Source organism: Protopterus annectens, chromosome 7.part0 (genome assembly GCF_019279795.1).
Source record: "Protopterus annectens isolate FY-2018-M chromosome 7.part0, PAN1.0, whole genome shotgun sequence".
NCBI lineage: Eukaryota > Metazoa > Chordata > Ceratodontiformes > Protopteridae > Protopterus > Protopterus annectens.
In genome coordinates, this window is record NC_056739.1 from 1,810,973,374 (window position 1) to 1,810,998,120 (window position 24,747).

Below are 24,747 nucleotides of genomic sequence, written 5' to 3' on the forward strand. Positions count from 1 at the left end.
ACCCTCACTCTGGAAAATCTCCCACATCATCCCTCTCTTCAAAGGGGGCGATTCATTTGAATACTCGAACTACCGCCCTATAGCACTGATATCTCCTATTGCTAAAATAATGGAGAAATGCATCCACAAGCAGCTTTTAAATCACCTCCTATCTAATAATCTCCTAGCTACTTGCCAACATGGCTTTCCTCCCTACCACAGCACCACCACAGCCTTATTATCCTTCATAGACTCTATTAATATAAACCGGAATAACAATCTTCTTTCATCAGCATTCTTTGTTGACCTGTCAAAAGCCATTGACATGGTGAACCACCAACTCCTCCTACACCGCTTAAAATCTCTGTCTCTCAATGATCTGGCCTTAAACTGGTTCACTTCCTATCTTCAGAATTGGAAACAAGCTGTTTTATGGAACAACAATCTTTCCGAACTTCTCCCCACCACTTTAGAAGTACCTCAGGGCTCGATCTTAGGTCCTCTTTTATTTTCCATCTTTATTAACGACCTGAATCTTGCCACCCCATTAACTACTTGCATTCAGTATGCCGATGACACCGCCATCATCTGCTCTGCCACAACACAAGCTGACCTCTACTCACTTACTCAAAAAACTTTTACCACCATTGAACAATGGTTCTCCAATCACTGCCTTCTCTTAAACCCTAAGAAAACTAAACTGCTCCTCTTTTCACCCACACACCTGTCTCCCACTATTAGTTTCAGACTCACTTCTAACAATGGCACCCTTATCTCTCCCGACCAAACAACCAAACTTTTAAGAGTTACTATTGATAACCTACTTAAATTTGATGTACATATAAACTCTATCATAAAAGCAACTAATAGAAAATTAGGTTCTCTCTACAGAATCAAATCTTTCTTAACACCTGAAGCAAGAACTACCATAGCCAGAACATATCTTCTCTCTACCCTACTATATGCATCCCCCATTTATACTAATCTTTCAAAACATAACATCAATAGGCTTACAACAGCCTACTGCAACATTGCCAAATTTGCCACTGCCTCGCCATATAAAACACATCACTGCCTGAACCTCCATAACCTAGGGTGGCTTGAGTTACCTCACCTAATTCAATACTACCAACTTACAATTGCCCATAAAGCCCTTCACCACCAGGAAAATATACCAATGCTCTCTACTCTGATAAAACCCTATAATAACCTAAAAACCCTAAGATCCTCCAATAAATTACTGATTCAAACTTTTCTAGCAAAGAATACAGCAGGTGACTCTATATTTTCCAACTCAGTTGGTAAAGTTTGGAATCAACTTCCTCCTGACCTTATAGCCCAAACTTCTATCACACTATTTAAAACTCAACTAAAACATTTTCTAACCAATCACTGGCTTTGCTCATGCAATTTCCCTAGCTGAGCACATACCTCCTACAGTCTCCTGCACCCTCTGCACTGTCTACCAAACTCTATTTCTACATCTCTTTTCATTTCTACAAATGAAATTGACTCTATGAACTACAAACTATTATTTTCTACTTACTCTTCTTTTAGCCTCCAATCTACTTAATTACTGATGTCTTTATTGTATATACCTGTACTGAAGAAATTTAAAATTTTATGCATTCTCTTGCTGTAAAACTTGCCTAAATGCCTGTTTTTGATGTGTGTTAACTTCCCTATGTATTTTTATGTATTTTTGAATGCCTGTTTTAATTGTGTTTTATGAACTTTGAATGTACGTTTATTACTTTGCATTAGACAGTGGAGCTTTTCTCCTCGGGCCTCCACTGAAAATGGACATGTATCCAGTTGGACTAGCCCGGTTAACAAATGTAAAATAAAATAAAATAAATAAATAAATCTAATGGTAGTACTGCTCCTGAGGAATCACTAAAGCACACACCAAAAACAACACCAAACATCTGACATAAGTCAACACCTTATGGTCCCCCAAGTGCAAGGCCCGTAAGGCAAGTGTACACTTTACCTAATACTCTTGTCAATGGGGACTCCATTGTGTGACACACAGATACCCCTCTCACCAGGTTGGACAAGGAGACGCAAATGGTTAGTTGCCTACTTGGAGCCAGGATCCATAATATCACATGTGCACTCAAGTTACTGCACCTCAGGTACCAACATGATTCTATCATAGTTCTCTTGGTTCATAGGTTCATAGGTTCATAAGTATGTACTAGGCTAATGGCCCTGAAACCTTTACAAGCCTAGTCCAAAGGATTACCCTGGCATTGTACCACCCAAACTTAGTTCCCAGTGTCTCTGTCGAGTAGAGCCACTGGAGTTATCCCTGGGGTGAATTTTCTATTTTCCATCCACTCATCAAGATTTGTCTTGAAGATGGCCAGTGAGATGCTCTTTTTGACATGTATGGGAAGTCTGTTCCACAGCGTGGGCAGTCTGTGGGTTATGAACCTGTCCCTCCAGCACGTTCTGATTGCGGTAATGAGGTTGAGGTCTCTGGAGCATGTGGTGCGCATGGATTGGGATTTCTTTAGATGCAGCATTTCTAATAGAGCTGGGTCAGACATGGCTTTGTAAGTCAAGCAGAGATCACCTCTAATTAGGTGATATGAGACAGAGAATAGTTGGAGTTTTTTGAGTCTGTCCATATAGAACCAATGTTTAAGCCCTAGGATCATCTCTGTGAGGTATGTTTGCTGCCTCTCCAGTTGTTGCAGGTGTCTAGTGAGGTGCATGACAAATGGGACATTGTATGCGATGATTGGCCTAATGAGGGAAGAGTAGAGGGAGACGATGACCTCTTTCTTCCTGGATGCAAACCCCTTAGTAATGAGATGTGCCACATAGAAGGACTTTCTGACCACAGTGGCAATGTGGTGGTCAAAAGTGAAGTTGCAGTCAACCTGTGTCCCCAGATTTCTTATAGCACCTTCAGTGTTCAGTGGGCTACCATCAATATGGTAATTAGTGGGAAATGAGTTTTTCCCAAAGGGAATGACAACACATTTTTTGGCATTAAGCTTAAGGCCATGGTTTCGACACCAGTCATTGGTCTCAGTGAGGCCTTTCTGTAGGATGTTACCATCACTTGCGGAGTTACTAATAGCTCCCAACTTGCAATTCTCTGCGAACTTTGTCAGCCAGAGTCCCTTTGTGTTGGCCTGGACTTCAGAGAAGTAGATACCAAACAGGAGAGGACCCAGGACCAAACCCTGTGGGACTCCACTCGTGACTGGTCAGCAGTCTGACTTGGAGTCAGCTACTTTCACACTGTGGGTTCTATCTGTGAACCAGTTTGCAACCCACCTAGTGATATATGGGTTGATGCCTAGCTTAGTGAGTTTTTCTATAATTCCCGAGTGGGGAATGGTATCAAATGGCTTGGCAAGATCAAGGTAGGCTGTATGAACCACTTTGCCTTCATCCACAGCTCTGGTGACTGACTCAAAGAAGTTGATCAAGTTGAGCAGGCACGATCTACCCTTCACAAAACCAAACTGTGTGGGATCCAGAGTTTGCGGATTTCCTATATCCTTGTTTATTAGGTCCATGGTGATGTGTTACATAGCTTTGCATATCAGACTTGTCAGGCTAATGGGGCAATAGTTCCCAGGCTCTGTAGTCGCTCCTCTTTTGTGGAGAGGGATGACTGTAGCAATGCACCATTCAGTAGGGAAAAACCTGAGGTGCAGCTGTGATTGAACAGTGCACGCAAGTGAGGTGCCAGTTCACTCTGTAGTTCATGTAGAACACAGCCAGGGATATTTTCAGGTCCTGTAGAAACTGCATTCTTGGCCTTGGATAGTCCTATTTTGACCTGTGCAGCAGTAATACTGGCTGGCTGGCAATCTATTGGTATTGTGATTGGTCCTTTGTGGGAGGAGAGAGGGGCAAAGTTGGCACTGAATCTGTCTGCCAGTATATTGACAATATCTGTCAGCTCAGTACAGGAGGTACCATTGTGCAGTAGCACTTTACATAGCTATAGAAGGCCTTGTGGTTGTCTTTGCTATCTGCTGCAATTCTGTTTTTATGGGTGTAAATGACCTGAGGCATACCTCAGTGGACCATATCCAAAGCAATATAATGGATCTCTTGGAATATGTGTCACAGATGGATATGAGCAGTGCATTGCACAGCATTCTACCTTCACCACAGTATGAATATAAAATGATTGATTTTAATAATTGGCTTTGCTACTGGTGTCACTCCAAGGGGATCCGATATCTATCAGCATGGGAAGACATAGTCAAAAGACCACACTGACAGAAATTTCTTCTGAGATATTGCTAGGGAGTGGGATTAAATTAAAGTTGAGTTTAAAATAGGGTGGAAATAAAAAAGAGATATGATAATAACAAGAATTATTTAGAGGGACTAAGAAGGTTAAAGTATTGCAGAATAGAGGGAATATCACAGAACAAGAAGAGGAACAATTGTGAGGTGCTAAAGATAAAATAAGGGACTATATTGATAATATGGATGAGTTTAGAAAGATTGTTGGTAAGCAACTATTTTTGACAATAACTCCAGAGCACAACAGGTTTTAGCACAATGGGTCAGGCAACAGCAAGTAAAAAGGATTGTTGCCAAGCTTAGTGAGCCTCTGACAAGGAAAATAACTATTGATCCTGTAGAGGTATTAGACGTATTTCAGAAATTTTATGAAAATCTGTATAAAGCATAGAAATGTGGAAATAAAGAAAAAGATAAAATGGAAAGGTTTATGGAAGAATTAAATATGCCAAGGTTAGATGTAGATGAGGCTCAATTACTAACAGTTAGTTTAGGAGGAGATGAGATAGAAATGGTAATGTATAACCAATCTACAGGAAAGTCCCCAGGAATAGATGGTATTGCTTTGGAACTTTGGAAGCTAGAAGGGAAGAAATTGATAAACATCTGGAAGGTTTTGTTTAGCAATTATTTTAAAAGGAGGAGAAACATCAACATCCTGAAAGTAAGTGGTGGTGGCTGTAATACTTAAAAGATTGTAAAGTCACATCAAATCCAGCTTAATATAGGACAATTTCAATTCTAAACCATGATTATAAAGTGTTTATGTCTATAATGGCTAAAGAATGACAAAGTTGATGTCAAAATTGACAGACATGGATCAATGTGGTGTTGTGGAGGGAAGGCACACATTTGACAACATTAATACAACAATAATGATCTAGAGGGAAGCAGAATATAAGAAAATACTGCTCTTACTGGGTCTTTATACAGGCAAAGAATTTGACAGAGTTAGCTGCGATTTTACAAGTAGGGCAATGGAAACATTTGCATTCCCTTATAAAATTATAAGGTTGGTTGGAAGCATATATGTGGGGTTGAATGTGAAAATTAAAGTGGAGAGTTCCTCTCTGATAAGTTCTGTTTGAGCAGAGTAACCAGTTAGGAGCATCCTCTTTTCCATTTCTTATTTTTGTTATATTTAGAACTATTGGCAAAGAAAATAAGGGATTGAGAAATTCAAGGATATAATTGGTATGGTAAACAAGAAAAGTTGGATTTTTTGCACATATTAGTTTATACATGATAAAACCAGAAAAGGACATTTCATTATCGTGGAATATTCTGAGACAGTTGCAAGTCTTTTTTGGGATACAAAATTAATGAAGAGAAAACAAATGCAATAGTTACAAACTATGCACCCACACACAAATTGGTTCATCAATACCCACATTTATGGGGACACAATAAAATTAAGTACTTAGCAGTATGGATCAAAAATGATTCTGTTATGACAGCAAAGGATAAGTGGGAAGAGACTAAACAAAATATAATACAAAAAGGGAGACATTGGAAGTTATATTTTATGGATATGGATAGCAAGATACAAGCAGTGATAATGTTTTAGTCCCTTTTGTTTTATACACAGATCAAGCATGCTTTTAGCAACTAGGGGATACGTTGTGGTAGAAATTAATAAAGAGTTGAAGGATTTTATCTGGGAGGGGAAGAGGGCATACATCAAATGGGATAAGTTTATCTTTCCAATTGAACAAGGTGGTTTGGGATTACCTTATTTGAAGAGGTGGTTCAGAGCTACACAGTTAAGGCTCTATACATAACATATGCAGACAGCTATAATAATTCAAAGTGGAAAGGGATGATGATAAAACAGGGTAGAAGCTCAGGAAGCAAGGAGAGATTGGGATTTTGGATCCAGATCCTTAAAGAGAATATCAATAACCATGCAGAATATTATATTCATAAAGTAGCAGAAAGCATTCTAAGAACCTAAGCCAACATAGAAAAGGAGAAAGGCAATTCTGCAGATAGGCATGGCTGCAATTAGGGGTACAGAGAATAGACAAGAGGTGCTGGAATTCAATGGAGAAAATTGACAATGGAACCAAGGTATTGGAAGCAAATAATTAGAGAGGGAAAGGTAATAGAATGGGAAGAGACCAGGAATTAATTTGGACTGCAGGCTACAGATTGCCTTCCCTATCAAGGATTGACATCAAACATTAGGCAACAAGGAAGAAATAGAGGGATCCTAAGTGAAAGAACAGCACTGGTAGAGCTGTTAGTAGAATCTAGAACAGAAGCTGTTGTTACAAAGAATAATTAGTAGGGCATATAAAATATTGCATGATGGCTTTTCAATCAAAGGAGGTTAGAAAGGATTTGGAGGAGAGATTGGATAATGGAATTCCTCACAAATGTGCAAAAAAAAAGTCTAGAAAGTTTAGAATCTTTGCTTGGAAGTTTTTGTATAGGTATTTCTATACCCCAAGCAAACTCCAAATAATTTTTCCTCAGCTCATTGCAAATGTTGGAGATGTGATGGGAAAGAAAAGTATAATTGGGAACATATTGCAAAATTTAAAACTTCCTATCATAAATACTGAGTGAGCAAATTGATGTAACTAAAGAAATTATTTTTTGAGCTGTGGTACAGAACTGGAATTGTCTAGACATAGTAAGGTCTTGCTAAATTTAAATCTGATGGCTACCAAAAAAGCAATTACTAGAAACTGGAAATCAAAATTTAAACCAACTATACTAGAAATAGTGAATATATTAACAGAGATAAAATAACTGGCAGTTGAATATTTAGAAAAGAGTAGGAACAAGCTGCATTAGAAATAAATGAGAATTGTGGGTACAATATATGCAGAATAATGTTTTGGCGTAGGAAAGAAGTTTAAGGGAAGGCAGGAATTGAATGAGCTATGTAATATTTTACTGATAATGACTGTATAGATTATAATTGATGCATAATGTTCGCAAGTGATAATATGTCAGTACAATTTGTTTTCTTTTATATAAATGCATGATTGCCTGTCTCATAAGTGATAATTCAATAAAGATGTTTCTTGCTAAAAAAAAAAGGCCTTGTCACTTTGCCGAAGATGGGTTGCACCTGTCCCCTCTAAGCTTTTGAATATTGGCTAAAACTTTATCTACACACTTAGAGCATTTTAGGCAATGCCAAAAAACACAAAACTAACAACATAGTGAAAAGGTCTACAAGCAACCTTAAGGTGTTACTGCTCAGTGCTCAGAGCCTAAATAAAAAACTCCACACCATTCAAGTTCTCCTCACTCTGGTGAATGTAGACATTTGTGATGTGACTAAGACTTTGTTTAAAGCCATAAAACGTACTCTGGAAGTGCAAGTCTACAGTGCCTTCCACACATTTAGACCAAGAACAGCACAGCCTGGTGCCAAAGGTGGAGGTTTTCCAATCTATGTTAGCAAAAAGCTTACCTCCAGGATGGTTAAACAGAATGATACCATGAAGCTCAGTCATGTACAAGTTGCTATAGTTTCAGTTCCTCACCATATAATGGCAAGCTGTAGGCTACCATCTATGCCTCTAGAGTCTCCTGACTCTTATCTGAATGTACTAGAGGTTCCCACCATCCAACAAAACACACTATTCATAGGTGACTTTAACTGTTCTTCACAGGCATAACACCCCTGGACTTTATTAACGCAAACACCCTGGAAGACATGGTGCATGCTCCAACTAGAGGACAATACATACTGGATCTTTTACACATCCTCAGTGTCATGTCCTCACTAGTGTGGTTAGATGACAGAGCTGCCTCAATTGAAGTAAAAATCAACCCAGAAAATCCAGCTAAACTGGTAACAGTTAGGAACTATTCAAGTCAAACTACATTCTGTTAAGTGACATTCTGTCAAAATTCAAAGATTCCCTCAACCCCGAGACCACAACTACCTATACAGAATTATTCACAGAGTCACTATACAAACATGTGAATGGCGGCAAAGAGGCTGCTGTACCTGTTAGAAATAAACACAAAACAAACACTAAAAACAAATCCTACTGGTGGAATCCTCCCCTAAACGTGGTATATAACAAAAGAAAAAACTCATGGCCAAGGTCAGGAAAAGAAACTCCATTGAAGACATATGCTTTCTTATGCAAGTAAACAAGAAATTAAGAGACCTAATTAAGTCCAACAAGGCCAACTATGAGGTCAGGATAGCCTCACAGGCTAAAGACAGTCATAAATCCTTCTATAGCTACATCCAGAACCTTAGAGGTAACACACAACAGTGTGCAGAACAGGTGGTGAATGGTACCACTTACACCAGTCAGGGTGACATAGCAAATATACATGCTCATAAATTCAGCTTAGACACCCCGCCCCCTGAACTCCTCCTCAGCTCCACCAGGTGAAATCCTCTCCAACATACTTCACCCAGCTATTGCCAGGGACCAGGTACTCACTAAAGCTAAGAACACCACCTCCATGGGTGCCGACAACATCCCCAGTTGCTTCCTGAACAGTCTAAAACATGACCTATCAGTACCACTTGAAGCACTCTTCATCTACACACTTGAAACAGGCTATGTTCCAAGTGAATGGAGGACCACAACAGTCATTGCCCTCCACAAGAGTAGACCATCAACTGACCCAGGGAACTACAGACCCATCAGGCTAACAAGACTAATATGCAAAGCCATGGAACGAATTATCATTGAAATGATAAAAAAGAGCATTGCTAACCTATAGACAATGGATCCATGCAGGGTTCACTTCTGTTTGGCATTTACTTCTCATAATTCAGGGCTAACATCAATAGCCTCTGACTCACCAAGTCGACAGATTACTGTAAATTGGCAGCTATTATAGATTCCCCCTAGAAACAATTATCTTGCAAGAGGGTTAAACACAGGCAAATAACTCATGCCAAAGCCATGGCCTAAAACCCAATGCTAAAATATGCATTATAATCCTCTTTGGGAAACTGTCAATGCAAGTTATTTACTCCATTGATAAAATGGCCCTAAGAGTCAACCCAGTAGTAAGGAGTCTGGGGACATATGTAGACAGCAATATGACTTTTGACCAACTTGTGGCTAAAATAACAAGAAAATCATTTTATGTCACCCAACTTATATGTAAATGTAGGACATCCAATTTCAAGAAAATTATAGTACTACTCTACTTGGCCCTTATCAGATCTATGCCCACTTTAGCATGTATCTAACTAGACACTTGCAATAGTTGAAATGCCTACAAAGGTTTCTCAGCAGGAGAATTCAGAACATGAATACCTAGTCCTACATTGCTTGCCTAAAGGGTCTGCCCCTATATTCAGTCTCCCACAGGCTGAGAGAGGATCTTTGCCTGGCTTACAGGGCTTCCTCAGACCCAGCTCTGATGGATCTGTTGCACATGTGTAAAACAAACAGCACCAGAAACACTAGATCCAGGGATTTGAACTTTGCTTTTGACATAAACAAAACATGCTGGAGAGGCAGATTTCAGTCCTGAAGGATCCCTGCCCTATGGAATTGGCTCTTCAGCAATGTAAAGCAGAGTACATCCTTAACCCTATTCAAACTAAACCTTGATAACTGGATGGGAAATTGTAAATTTACCCCTGGCATACCTCTCAACCTCTTAGAAAAAGAAATCTGGACAACACCATAAATAACGGGCGGACAAAGGACCAAAAATAGGGACACTTTTTAAGTATTACTCTTACAAACTTAGAAAGATGATAGAGTAACACATTTGCATTAGAATTAATTTTCTGAAGAGTATGACATCTGAAACTTAAGTATCTGTCATTATTTTTTTTACTTCAGCCCTCAATGATTTACCAACAATTTGCCAGACAACCATAATTTTATGAGAAACAGACCAAAATCTATGAGGCAAAAATTTGGACATTCTGTGAAAATCTGTACAGTTGAGAGGTATGACCCCCATTTTGATCCCATGTTCCTTATGGACAGAGGCCATCAATAAGAAAAGTATTGTCCTAACACTCTCCCACAAATCCTTAGCTACCTGCCTACTAACATGACCCCCCACTGCATGATACTTGGGATCCAAATGGATTGAAGTGAATGGTTAGGCCTTTAAGGGCCATATTGGTCATTAGCCTAGTAACAACCTATAAACCTATGAAACTACGAACCTTCTACAGACCCAGGCAATTACAGACCCATAAGTCAGAGCAGCCTCATGTGCAAAGCCATGGAAAGACTTAGCATGGAACTAATTAGTTAGGACATATGGAACCTCCAAACACTAGACCTATTTCAGTCTGGATTTGTTAGGGGCAATTCATGCTTATTCGGCCAAGTGGAGTTTTTATGAAAAGATCACCAAAGAATGCATGAATGCAAAATGGTACAGACCACATACCTCAAAGCTGCCAAAGCTTTTGACACAATTCCCCACTCTGACATAGTAGGAAAAACTAAATAAATTAGAAATCCCTATGTCACCAACTGTATAAGTCACCTTCACAAAGAGACCAGTCAACACTGGAGTCCCCCTGGGGTTCTGTGCTGGCACTTCTCCTGTATGGCATCTAATATTCTGAACTAAAAGCCAATGCCAAAGGGCTCTGGCTGACTAAGTTTGCAGATGACTGTAAGCTAGGAGCAGTCATTGAATCCTAAAATGACCTAGCAATCCTGCCAGAAGGTTTGTCCCAAATGAATAACTGGTGCCAAGATCATGTACTGAAATTAAACACTAGAAAATGCACTGCTGTATCTTTTGGGAATTCATCTATATAAGGAAATTACCACATTGACAATACTCCCTAACTTTTGACCTACATGTGTCCATTGCTGTAAGAAAGACCTTCTGTGTTGCACAGCTTATACGCAAAGGGATTCTGTCTAGATCTAATTATATCATTGCCCTTCTTTACTCAGACCTACTTAGGTCAAGTCATTGAATATAAAGCTTTCTTTAGCATGCATCTGTCCAGACACATGCAACAATTCTAAAGACCACAGATATACTTTACAAAAAGGATACAAAGCCTAAACAATATGTCAAACATGGGCCAACTCAAAGCCCTGTTACTATACTCTGTATCCTACAGACTGTTAAGAGATGACCTATGTCTGGCATACAAGGCATCCTCTGACTCAATATGGCTGGGTTTATTGCACATCACTAAGTCACATGTTATTAGAAATACTCAGCTTAGGGATCTAAACCTCTTTTGCAATATTAACAGAATGGTTTGGAGGGACAGGTATATCTTGCAGAGAATACCACTGCTATGGAACCGACTCCCCATCCACACAAAAAAAAAAAAAAAAAGTTTATCCATGTCCATATAAAAGGGTACTTAGATCTATTGAGGGGAAACACAAAATTTACCCCTAGACTGCCCTCTGTATTCCTAATTTGATAGATGCAGTTCTTAAAAGCTTTATCCCATGCACGTGTCCTCTCAAATTATCTATGCCATGATCCTAGTTATTCTCATAAGGAGTAATATATAAAAATAGACCATGGGATGGGTAAAGACAGTCTATAATCAAATGGAATAGTTTTTTTGAGCACAAAAAAGGGAAACTGGCTATGCTTAAAATGGTTTGCAAAGGCAGGTGGCCTATTTCTTACATAAGAGCCTATGAACCAGAGCCCTGTCTCTACATTCTGTTCCCTACAGATTTCTGAGAAGCAATTTATGCCTGGCATACAAGGCACCCTTGGATCACATACTGAAAGACCTTTTGCATATCTGCAAAACAGACAGCACCAAAACTACTACATCTAAGAATTTAAACTTTGCTTGTGAATTAAATAGGATATATATTGGAGGGACAGGTATGTAGCTCAGAGAATCCCTATTCTCTGGAATAGGCTTCCTATCAACGTGACGAAGAAGCCTTCCATAACCCTATTCAAACACAACCTGGACCAGTGGATGGGAAATCGGAAATTCACCCCTGGTCTAACACTTACGTCTCTGATGGACAGAGGCAGCTGTTAAATCAAACCCTAACAAACATACGCTCCTTAAAAATAACCTCTAAAGTACAATAACTCATAGGATATAGTTAAGTTGCTTGGCTAGGAGGAATATAGCTGGTTTTTTTTCAATTGATTAAAGTTACAATATCCTGCAATATAAAACTTTGATGACACATAAGGATAACAATTAAAGAGGGTGGCTATAAATTAAAAAGAAGCAAGGTATATCCCATTCAGCTAAAGAGAATCCATGTGATTTGCCCATAACACCAAATATCAGAGAAGCGAGCTTATAGCTAAAGTCACTGAAGAGGCTACTTAATGACAGAAGTAAGGTATCTTAGCTAAAGAGAATAAGTTAGTGCACATGAGATATCATAATTTTTTAAAAATCACTTGAGCAGAAGAATCTGAGTTCTGGCTGTAAATGGGATCTCAATGAATTATTAGAAAGTAATGGACGGTAGCTAAATAACTCAGAACTCTGCCCTATAATGGAATCATGCATGAGTTCAAGGATCTACAGTTAAGTTAAGTTAGAGGAACTAAACCTGATATTGCAATTATGTAAAAAAACAGTACTGTGAATCTGTAATAACGTGTGTCCACAATTTGCTTCCTGTCACCACTGAACTCTCTCCAGGCACTTTTTTTTTGGGGGGGGGGACCCCTTTTAGCTTTTTTTTTTTTCTCATTCGTCAGAACTCATTCCAGTGTCTGGCTCAACAAATATGACAATTATTGCAAACTTAGAAGCATCATTCTTAACCCTTCTGGTACCACCTCCCTTCAAATAGTAACTAAAATGGTGCTTTAGACATGACAATAAAAATGTTGCATTTGTATGCTGTACAGTTTTCTCTCTATTACATTATCTTCAAATGTGTTATGATCCTTGTAATTTCTTAAATATGTTGTCCTGTCTTTCTAAAATGTCATAATATACTTTTTTGTATTAAAAGTAATTTTTTTTTCACCTGGGCTGTGCCTGAAATTAGTTAGTTCTGATCAGTGTACTACCCCAGTAAACAATTTTAAATAAATACATAGAATAAAATAAAATGAAATGAAATAAATAAATAAACAATATTTGCCAGAAGAAATACTGGTTTCATATATTATATATGAGCAACAACTAAAAGCTGAGAAAAGTGTAAAAGACCATAGTATTCTTGTAGACGATGACATCTTGTAGGATACCATAAGCATATAAAGTAGACACCCAATTCTCCTTCGGGCTGAGAGTCTTGCCAGGAATATAACTATCCCCACTTTTTCAGCTCTTATCAGTAGTTATAGAAAACTGCACCTTGTTCTATAACCACTTATTCAGACCCACCTCTGAAAATGGCTGTCTTTATTCCTAGGAAGATGAATCATATCAAGACTCATAAGGGAAGGCAGTGACATTGAGGTCCTCCACATCCTACTTACACTCAAAACAAAATCTATGTCATAACATATCATGTCATATGACATCATAGTCAGCTACTATACCCCCTCAACTTCACTGGCAGACCATGAAGCATATCTAAACAAACTAGAGTCCCTCCTTATTGAACCAAATACTAGTTTACTGGGCAATATCAACTATCCCTGCATTAACTGGGTAACCTATGCTATTACAAATAAGTTTGGAAAATGCTTCCCAGATTTCATCAACACTAGCTCCTTAAACCAATTAATTCATGTCACATCTAGGGGCTTAAAAATATTGCATCTAGTCCTCATCAATATAATCCCATTATTCTGTATACACATAATTGCTCCATCATTGGCCAAATCTGACAACTGATCAATAATATTCACTATGAGGTTTAAATGTAATCTATCATATAACCCTTCTGTCTTTAGAGATCATTCAAGGACAAATGTATTACAGTTAGCTGATGACTTTATGAGATTTAAGCTCCCACTCCCTTTAGTGACCCTGTCTCATACACTGCTTCATTCACAAACAATTTCTATGCTCAGCTAAATGCTTGCACTGATGCATTGGTCCCCATTAGACATGAATACAATGACTTGCAAAAGTACAAAGAACTTAGAAATCAAACAAAAAAACAGCAATAAAGACAAAAAGATTTCTATTACAATCCCCAAAAACATTAAAATCTGATCCCAAAAAATTCTGGAATGCTATAAACCAGACACTACATCCAGGCAACCCGATTTCATCAAATCCATGTCCTGACAAGTCACCTGAAGAGACTGCTAATACTTTCAACATCTATTTCATCAAATCAATTTTCAAATTATTTAACCCCAATCCCTCAAACAACAACACTTCTAACCTTCCTATACCCCCTCAACTACTAACGCAGCCAACTCCTTCTCTCTCAAACCCCTTCCCACTAACTATATCAAAACTCTACTCTCAAAGCTCAAACCATGCTCCGTATCTGCTGATAACATCCCTTCATATTTTCTCCAGATTGCTGCACACCCCCTTGCTGTGCCTGTATCTATCCTAATAAATCGCTCCATCTCTGAGTCTAAATTTCCATCTATATGGAAACAATTGTACACTCTTCCTATTCATAATGGAGGTAACTCTACAGACATCTCTAATTTCAGACCTATCGCTATCCTCTCTCCTCTCTCTAAAGTCCTCGAGAAATGTATACACAAAAAGTTATGCATTATCTCATGTAGGAAAAACTGCTCACTCCTACACAGCATAGTTACCATCCCAAGCATAGTACAACCACAGCTCTGCTATGCAGTATACCCTAGCTAAAGATGATCATAAACTCATATCCTGCCTATTCCTTGACCTCTCAAAGGCTTTTAACACTGTCTCTCACGCTCTGCTACCAAACAAACTTGCAGACCTAAACTTCTCCCCTGATACAGTTGCATGGCTCTCTAGCTATCTCTCTGATAGGCAACAGTCACTGAGATGAGACTCTGCACTATCTACCCCTCTTTCAGTAAGAACAGGCGTCCCTCAAGTATCCATTCTTGGACCTCTACTTTTTAATATCTTCACCAACTTACTTCACTCCTCTTGTTCTCAGTCTAACATTGTCCAATATGCAGATGACTCCACAGTCATCACTGTTGCTAATTCTCCTCAAGAACTTCTTACAAATACCCAGATGTCCTTTGACTGAGTAGAGATGTGGCTCACTAATAACCAGCTCATACTCAACCCTAAGAAAATAAAATTGCTACTCTTTCTACCTAAATCTGCAAACCACATTAAATGTTCCTTCTCCATAAGGTCCCTAAACAACACTCCTAAGAAGTTGAAACTAGCACAAAACTGCTTGGCATTACCATTGATGACCAACTAAAATTTGATCTACACATTAACAATTGTATTGAAAAAAAAAACACCAAAAGCTAGGACTCCTGTATAGGAATAACGAATACCTCACCACCAAAGCTAGGGTTTCTCTTACCCATGCCTACCTTCTACCTTGCTTAACTTACTGTTCCCAAATACTCACAAATCTGAACTCCTCCCTACTTACCAAATTAGAATCAACCTATCACAAGATAGATAGATTTTCAGCTCAACAAACATATAAATCTCACCAGTGTCTCTCCCTAAAATACCTGAACTGGCTTGAACTACCTCACCTGTTCATACAATCTCAACTCCAAATCATACACTCCATTTCTATATCAGCCTGATTTCTGCCCAGGTCTATCTCCCCTCATCTCCCACTATTCCCCCACTAGACTTCTCCATAGTCAATCCAAAACCTATTAAATGTTTACAAACCTAAATCCAAGACAGGGTGCAACTTATATAGCTACCACCACTCTATTGCATGGAACAAACTCCCACTAGAAATAAGGAACCTAACTCACCACAAACAATTTAAGTTAGCCACCAAAGACTACTTTAAAAAATACTGGCCCTGTCATTGTATGTACCCTCCCTAACCACTACCTACCTTTATAGTACTGTCTAGCTAACTCATAATACTTAGCCTGAACAACTTAAAACCTATGCTTCTTAGCTATACTCTGCTCACTGAACCCTGACTAGCAAACATTTTCTTAAACTTCCTAAATATTTGATTTTTGCTATATACTGAACCTTATTTTACCAAATGTATTTAAACTGTAACATATTACTTACTATACTTCTATTGTTATTATCCTTTTCTTTATTATGTAATCTGTAACTACTTAAATATTTCTATTGATATGTTAATTGCTTTGTACAACTTTGGAGCTTTTCTCCCCGGGCCTCCACTGAAAAAGGGCTTGAGCTCAGTCGGGCACTCCCGGTAAACAAATGTAAAATAAAAATAAAATAAATAAATAAAATAAGCTGTAGTAGAATTCTAACATAAACAAAGGATAAAATAAAGGAATTAAGTTTATTCCTATTAAGAATAAGGTAACTTAGCTCAACCTCTAAAAGTAACCTGAAAAGGATAAACAAAGAACTTTGAAGCAAAATTAAGCCCTTCCAAGGTACTTATGAACTGAAATTTGCTATCTGTATAAAGGGCAACCACTAAGGCTTTTATATCTAGGTCAGAAAACTTAAAAAAAATGCATAACACTGCAATGAGTAAGCAAATAACAGCACCTACTCATGCGGAGAGGACATAACCAACATATTAGCTGATAAATTTAACTATAACATTGTAGCCTTTTCTCTCTCTAACTTTCCCTTGCATATCAGCATGCTCACCCCCCTCCTCAAATCACCTCAGAGCAAATTCTGAGGACATTCTCTAAGGCCAAGAACACTAGCTGCATGGGTCCAGATAATGTGAAATGTTGTTTTCTTGTCATCACAAAGCACAGCTTTATAGATAAACTATTGAATCTATTCATTCTCAGCCTCTGCACTGCATTCTTGCCAAGGTTTGGACAACTGCTATACTTATCTCACTTCACAAGGGAGGACCCACCACTGATTCTGGTAACTATAGACCTATAAGCCTAACCATCCTGATCTGCAAGGAAACAGAATGCATAATTATAGACCTTGTTAACGAGGATATCAGCCGCCTACAGTCCCTTGACCTAAACCATTTTGTGTTCATTAAATGCTGATACTGCCTTCTAAATGTAGTGGATGACTTTGAACAAGTTACTGATGCAGTGGAGGTAGGTAAATTGGTGTACACTGCATAACTCAACCTGGCAAAGGCCTTTGATGCCATCCCATATACTGGAATTATAAGCAAGCTGATCAAACTACATGTATGCTATTGTGTAACCTACTGGATAGCAAACAGGATTATGTACAGAACCCAGTCCATTAATGTACAGGGGGCATGCTGTTAACAAAAATGTTTCTTACTAGCAGTGTCCCACAGGGACTAGGCCACTTCTCTTCAATATTTACTTCTTTAATGTCAAGACCAATGTTAAGGGCCTGTGGCTGACAAGGTTTGTGAACGACTGCAAACTTAGTGCTATCCTAAATTCACCAGATGAATCACAGATTCTCCAGGATGGTCTAACATGTACAAATTGATGGTGCCAGGACTATGGCCTTAAGCTAAATTTTAGGAATTATACTATAGTGTTTTTGACTAGTAGGAGCACTCATATAACTTCCACAAAGATAACAACCTTTTGAAAACTGATACATTTATGAAGGACATGGGCACTTTCATTGACAATGGGCTATCCCTGCACCACCATCTATATACTGTAATTAGGAATTAATTTTATCTAGCCAGAGTAATTATAGGGTATATCTCCTAGATAAAGAGATGTTATTACCCTTTGCTACTCCTCCCTTGTCAGACATACAATACTTGTTTAACATATGATTCGATTTAAAAGACCACATCACTTTCTCGCACATGAATAAGGTGAATCAGGGGGACTGGACCTAAACCTGCTCCTGCTTCTGCCCCTGCCCCTAACCCTAACCATACACATTAACCTAAGAAAACTATTTTCAGTATCACTATTCAGAAAATGAGTTGTTAGTGTCTGGGTTTATTGATCATAAAAAGAAAACTATTTGTTTCCTTTTCTAACACTTTGTTTTCATGGGTTTTTTTGTTTGTTTGTTTCTTTCTTTTTGTGTGTGTATGTATGTTTTGAACTGCTGACATCAATACAGTTTGCACTAAGAATTCAATTAACTGTTGTATAATCATTATGTGAAATGAAAATTCAAAGTATGAGATTCAGAAAGCATATCACCAATGGTGTAATTGGACAATGTCAGTGTCCAATAGCATGACAATGATACATTATAGGTTCATAGTTAGGTACTAGGCTATTGGCCCTAGTGCCTATATAAGCCTAGCCAAATGGTACCCTGGCTTTTGCCACCCAAGAAAATTATTTTCCTGTGTCCCTGTCAAGCAGAGCCACAGAAGTGATCCCTGGGGTGAATTTCCTATCTCCCATCCAATCATCAAGATTTTTCTTTAAGACTGCTAATGAGGAGCTTTGTTTGATATAGATAGGTTATTTGTTCCATAGTATGGGAAGTCTCTGGGACAAGAATCTATCCCTCCAGCATGTTCTGTTTATTGTGGTGACAAGGTTTAGGTCCCTAGAGCGTGTAGCTCGGAGGGATTGGGATTTCTTTACGTGGACCATGTCCAACAGCTCTGGGTTTGACATAGCTTTGTATATTAGGCAGAGATTGCCTCTGAGTAGGTGATATGTGACAGAGTAAAGCTGGAAGTTTTTGAGACAGTCAGCGTAGGGCATCTGTTTGAGGCCGGTAATCCTCTTTGTGAGCTATTTCTGTGGCCTTTCCAGTGGTTGTAGATGTCTTGTGAGGTACATACCAAAAGGGGCATTGTACTCTATAATAGGTCTAATGAGTGATGAGTAGAGGGGAACAATGACATCTTTTTTCCTGGATGAGAAACCTTTTGTGATGAGGTGTGCCACGTAGAAGAATTTCCTGACTACTGCGACAATGTGATTATCAAAGGAGAGACTACTGTCCACCTGTGTCCCAAGGTCTCTTATCACACTTTTGGTGTTAAGTAGACTACTGCCTATGTGGTAGTTCATGGGTACAGAGTTTTTACTGAAAGGGATGACAATGCACTTTTTGGCATTGAGCTTGAGGCTATGGCTTTGACACTAGGCATCTGTCTCAATGAGGTCCTTTTATAGGATGTCCACATCGTTAGGAGTTTTGATTATGGCTCCTAGTTTGTAGTCATCTGCGAACTTTGTTAGCCAAAGACCTTCTGTGTTAGCCTGTACTTCAGAGAAGTAGATACCAAACAGGAGAGGACCTAGGACTGAACCCTGTGGTACTCCACTTGTAACTGGTCTGAAGTTGGATTTAGAGTCTGCTACTTTCACAATGTGGGTTCTGTCAGTGAGCCAGTTGGCAACCCATCTTGTGACATAGGGATTTATACCTAGTTTAGTGAGTTTGTGTATAATTCCAGAGTGTGGGATGGTGTCGAAAGCCTTGGCAAGATCTGGGTGTGAACCACCTTACCCTCATCTATGGCTTTGATGACCACTTCAAAGAAGTCTATCAGGTTTAGGAGACATGATCTGCCTTTTACAAAACTGAACTGGGTAGGTTCCAGAGTTTGGAGAAGACCAATGTCATTGTTTATAAGTTCCATGATGATATGCTCCATAGCCTTGCAGACCAGGCTTGTCAGGCTAATGAGGCAGTAGTTCCCGGGGTCCGTGGTGGCTCCCCCTTGTGGAGTAGATTCAGAAACATAAAAATGCCACATGTATCAGCATCTTATTAGCATATGATTATCATGTTTATGAGCAGGATAATACACAATAACTGTTCCAGTGTTCTCCTTACCGACCCATGCAATACAGTTGCTCATAGACCTACACACATAAGCTGAAAATGACACTCACTCCTACTCACATACTAACGTCCGGTCTCGCATGCACAGGTATTCTTACAGCTGCATTCATTCCCCTACACACACACACACACACACACACACACACACACACACACACACACACACACACACACACATGTACAGACACATTTGTACTACTTACTTCTGCTACACTACCAGCCTCACTGTTTTAACTGGAATGAAAAGATGTATGCCATCAAAATAAGTAATATGTTTTTTTTTTCATTTGTTGGCTGGGTTATTTCTAGTAGGTTAGCAGCCTCTTTTCAAGGGAGATCCAAGGTTGCATTTGCACTACTAGTGGAAATTTGGCCAGGGCATCAGGGATACTCCCCTCTTTTTAATAGGTGCCATGTGATATTTTACATCTACCTGAGCTACCATCAAGTAGAATGGATGTTGGTTTAACATCTCTTCTGAAGAATGACACACTCAGGGTTGCATCAACCCCCTTATGCTGCACTGCAGTGTCAGCAAGCCAACTAACTGGAGTAAGAATAGAACCCACAGCCTTCTGCATAAAATGTTAGTGTGCTCCCTGCTGTGCCACTGACATTTCCACTACCTAAATAGCATGGCAGCTTTATTTATACTGCTATTTGGGCCCACAGAATAATTCACCAGCTAATTAGCATTATTCACCTCCCCTGAATTGCCATATTATTTCTCAAAAGGATGTGACAACTGAAACTGAAAACATCACAGAGACAGTTGTAATACTTTCAGAAACATAAACAAATCAGGTGACTGACATCAGTATATCAACATTCATTGAAAAAGTACTCATTCTTTTGACATTTCTGATAGTCTAATCTTGTATTTACATATGTCCTATGCCAACCAGGTCCATGGCAACCGATTTGAAGAGTAATGGGATTTTGGCACATGGTTCCTAGACGTAGATTACAGACTGGGTCATCCTATCTGCAGACCTGATGGAGATCTAGTCAATGGCCATATAACAATAAGTATTACCTTTCAAACCTTCTCTTCAAATAGTTATGCCTGCCCAGATGAATAAATCAACTCTAGTGACTAAATTATAGATATAGAAGTTCAGTAGGTAGACCACAAATGTATTCAGGTCAAATTTGCTGGATAGATGGCATTTTAGAAGTATATAAACTATCAGTAAGAATAATTTAACTTTTCTAAATTCACCTTAAGGGAGTGGTCTGGGAAATCATCAATATGCCTAGTCAATACGTTAGTTGTATCCCTCTTACTTATAGCATACAGATGTTCATAAATACGTTGCCTTAGTTTCCTTTCGGTCTTACTGATATATTTAGTTTTCAGTATTAAAGCACATAAGCGTAGATGTGAGAGGTGGCCCTTGGCAAATCAATTTGGAAATTGAAGAATTAAGATGGCAAATTTCCACTGCAGCATATTTGCCCCCAGGGTTGAATGAAACAGTTTCGATTAAATGTTTTTTAAAGCTTTTGTCTTTAAAAAGATGAATTTAGAAAAGTTAAATTATTCTTACTGATAGTTTCCCTTTAGTATTGGTACACACACATTGTGTCTTGTTGAACATGCATTTTAGATTTTTTAGTAACAATTTTATTAATTATAAATTAATTGTTATTTTAGATTTGTATTTAAAATGTACGTATGTAGGCTGTTATGAATTTCTGTAAACTAAGGGTTGTTTAGCTGGATTTTATGCAACTGTTTTTGGTTGCATCTATTTAGAAGTGGCCAAGTAATAGAGTATTTCACTTTAAATCTTGATTTTTCACTTCAGCTAATTAATTAATTAACACTAGATTTGTTCTTTTAAAAACATTTGAATGTGAGTGTTTTATGTCTGAAGAAGGAAAAGCACAGTCTATTTCCGAAAGCGCTAACAACATTATACTGTCTTTTGTCATGTATTTCCTGCTCGCTTTGGTGTTTTGATTCCAAGTTTGTCTTTTTGCCTTTCGTGTTTGTTTGGTAACTAACTAACTAACTAACTAACTAACTAACTAACTAACTAACTAACTAACTAACTAAAGATACTACATGAGCATTGCGGTTACTGGTGTAGCATTTATTCCATATACCACATCACATCCAGTACCTAGGCATTTTGCTTTCAGTGTATGATAACAAACATATTAACTCGTTGCCTTATATCTGGTGACCCCTGCTGACTTAATTAAACACACCTACTGTAATTAGGTGAACCAAAATTCAGTTCAGCAGAGCCTCTTAATGCTTTCCTCAAAATAAACAATTATAAACAAGTATGTATTACTGTCCTTTATATCCCTCCTGGTGACAATACAGCTGTACTGGATGAAATCCTACCTTGGGTATCCATAACATTTCTATAACATATCACTAGGTGATGTGAATGTCAGTTTGTTGGACACAAACTCTAACTCCCCTACATCTAGCACAAATGTATATGGTTTCACACAATGAATTAATTGCCACACACATTATAGCAAGACATCAAATTCTCTTTAGATTAGATCTCTGTATCAGACCCTAGCAAATACTCCACCACAGGTACAATGTCAGACTCTCTCAGTGATCATCTCCCAATCTATATGACTAGAAATTTCACACATCCAGTTTAACAGCATATTTTTAACATAACACGGAACCTTTACACATTTAACCCAGAAATATTTATTACTACACTATCATTCATTAACTGGAACTTCCTAAAAATCCTCCCCTTAGACAATACTGTAATTGAATTCAATGCAACTTTTTAAATATCCCAAATAGTCTTGCACCTCCTAGAAGGAAAAGACTGAAAACAAAAAATGCAATTTGATTAACCAAAAAGAGTAGCATGCTAATGCAGGATAGAGAAAAAGCATGGAAAGAATGACAAAAATATAAAACACCTCAACATCTTGAAAACTTCAGAATGCTTCACAATTGTACTAAAAAGCAAATAAATGAAAACAAAAGCTATATTTTAATAACTTTCAGAATAATACTAAATGTAACCAAAAAACATTTTGAACATCCATTAAAAAAAAAATCTTACATCCCGGCCAAAACTTCCCCTCTCCCAATAACTCACCACTTGAAACTGCAATACAGTTCAACTCTTATTTTATAGATAGTATAGCATCTCAAACCAAGGATTCCTCAACATCTAATTCCAACCCTGCCCAACAACCACATATAACAAAATTCACTTTCACTTTCAATCCTGTGCCTACATCCTATACAAAACTACTCTTAAACAAACTTAAATCATACACTTCTTCAGTTGATGACCATCCAAGTGGATACCTTAAAATAGCAGCCAATAACATTGCCTTCCCTGTATCAATCCCTATAAATAGGTCAGTCTGGGAATCCCACATTCCCTGTCTCTGGAAAAAGTCATGCATTATCCCCCTGCACAAAGAAAGAAATTCAACAGGTATTAATACTTTAGACATATAGCAGTGCCAAAATACCTGAAAAATGTCTTCAAAAACAATTGCTAGACTATCTCCTGCAGGAAGAACACCAATTTCCTACAACACATGGCTTCCATCCTTCCCATAGTACTAGCACTGCCCTTTTAACCTATATAGATACTGTCAATAAAGGTAGAGATACAGGCAAACTAGTCTCTTCCTTATTTCTAGACTTGTCTAAAACCCACCGAAAAATGTGGCAGAATAGTTGTGCTAAACAAATCATTTTACGTAGACAATATGTAAAAAATGCTAGACACAATAGATTATGAATGTTTTAATGCACATGCTGTGAAGACCATTAGCAAAAGAGTTTTTTTTCACAAATTGTGGATATGTATCAGCATTCATGCATAAGTAAATTATTATATGAATACTTACTTGTGGAGATTTCGATTACCTCTATTATTTATGGCATCCCCAAGATACATAAATCTCAGACTACTTTACTTCTACAACCAATAGTGTCCAGGAATGGGTGACAGAACCCATTTCAAAATGTTTGGAAAGTGAGTTAAAAAAGTTTTGAGCACATCCATAACTATTATTAAGGACAGCTCTCATTTTTTGGAGTTACTGTATAAGTGGAATAAAGATCATAATATACTCACTTGCTATATGGTTGTACTCGATGTAGACTCTCTGTTTACATGTATTCCCAATGACTTGGGTGTTCATATGGTAAGAGAATATATTAAGAAACATTTTGGTCTATGGAATATTAATATAGATCTCATATGTGACCTATTACATAGATCTCATATGTGACCTATTACAGTATCCACGGCGCTGCAGTGGTAGCATTGTTGCCTCACAGCAAGAGGTTCTCCCATTCAATTCTCAGCTAGTGTGCAGGGAGTGCCTTCTGTGTGGAGTCTGCATGTCCTCCCCGTGGGCCGAGTGGCATTCCGAAAGACATGCGTAAATGGGCATGCCTTCATTGAAGGTTGGGTGTTGAGCTGGCAACTTGGCACTGTAAAAATCTACTGCCAATCATTAGCAGACCAGAGTTCTGCTGTGGCGACCCCTAACCGGGAAAAGCCGAAAGACAACAACAACATGTGACCTATTACAAATTGTTGTAGAAAATAATGTCTTTTTGTTTCCGGACAAATATTATAAGCAGGTCACAGGTGTAGCCATGGGCACCCCGGTAAAAAACACTTACGAGGATATAGTTATGAATTATTGTGAATCAGACATTATTCTATCTGAATCAAGAAATAATCTATTTAACAATGTAGTCTTACAAAAGATTTGTTGATGACATCTTTTTTTCCTTTGGGATGGTTCTCCACTTGAGCTAAATGATTTTATAG